This window comes from Bison bison, unplaced genomic scaffold (genome assembly GCF_000754665.1).
Source record: "Bison bison bison isolate TAMUID 2011002044 unplaced genomic scaffold, Bison_UMD1.0 scf7180017847377, whole genome shotgun sequence".
In the NCBI taxonomy this organism is placed as follows: domain Eukaryota; kingdom Metazoa; phylum Chordata; class Mammalia; order Artiodactyla; family Bovidae; genus Bison; species Bison bison.
In genome coordinates this window covers 9,467-10,442 of record NW_011477950.1, presented here as the reverse complement: position 1 = coordinate 10,442, position 976 = coordinate 9,467, and positions in this window count along the sequence as shown.

The following is a 976-nucleotide window of genomic DNA, read 5'->3' as shown; positions in this document are numbered from 1 at the left end:
TAGATTTCTGTCTTGTTTGAACTAGTTTGAGTTGAGATATCCTTCACCTGAAACTGAAATTGTCAAAACAAAACTTGCCTTTGAGTAGAATTTCTCCAATTATACCATCAATCCCCTGCTTCTGATCACACACAGATACACATACATACCTATTCTCCCTTTGTCAGAAGTTCTGGGACTAGTTTCTGTATTAAAGACATACCAGATCTCTGTTTCTCAGATCTTAATACAAATTTACCAAGATATAATTTTAATAAAAATAAACACTAATAACTAATGGCCATAGATATATAAAAGATTTTAATTCCCCAATTTAGCCCAAATTCTACTCTTTTGAATGCTCAATACTTCATCCTTAATAAATGAAAAGGTGGAGGCATCCAAGATGGTGGAGAAATAGGATGGGGAGATCACCTCTCTCCCTACAAATACATCAGAAATTCATCTCCATATGGAACAAATCCTACAGAATATCTTCTGAAAGCTGGCAGAAGACCCCAGACTTTCAAAAAGGCAAGCCAATCTCCTTAGAAGAAGGTAGGTTAAAAGATGAAGATAAAAAATGAGACAAAGGATTTCAGGATGGGAACCTGCACTTCAGTGAGGGAGTTGTGAAGGAGTAAAAGTTTCCATACACTCAGAAACCCCCTCAGGGTTGGGGGCAGGAGGGAGCTTTGGAACTTCAGAGGGGAGTTCAGCAACAGATGCTCAGAAGACAAAACAGAGAGAATTCACTACAGAGATCATTGCCGAACAGCACTTCTCAGAAGAGAAGTGGTGCGCACAGCTGTGAGTAGGGGCAGAGTGCTGAAGCTCAGTCAGGTTCAGGTATCTGACCCTAGGGAGAGGACCAGAGTTGGCTGCTGCAAGGATACTCTGAGGGGGCTGGTGAGATGCAGCTGAGGGAGTCTAGGGTGGGGACGGGGCATCTCAGAGAGGCAGGAAATTGTAAACACCAGGAAACTCTGACTTCACC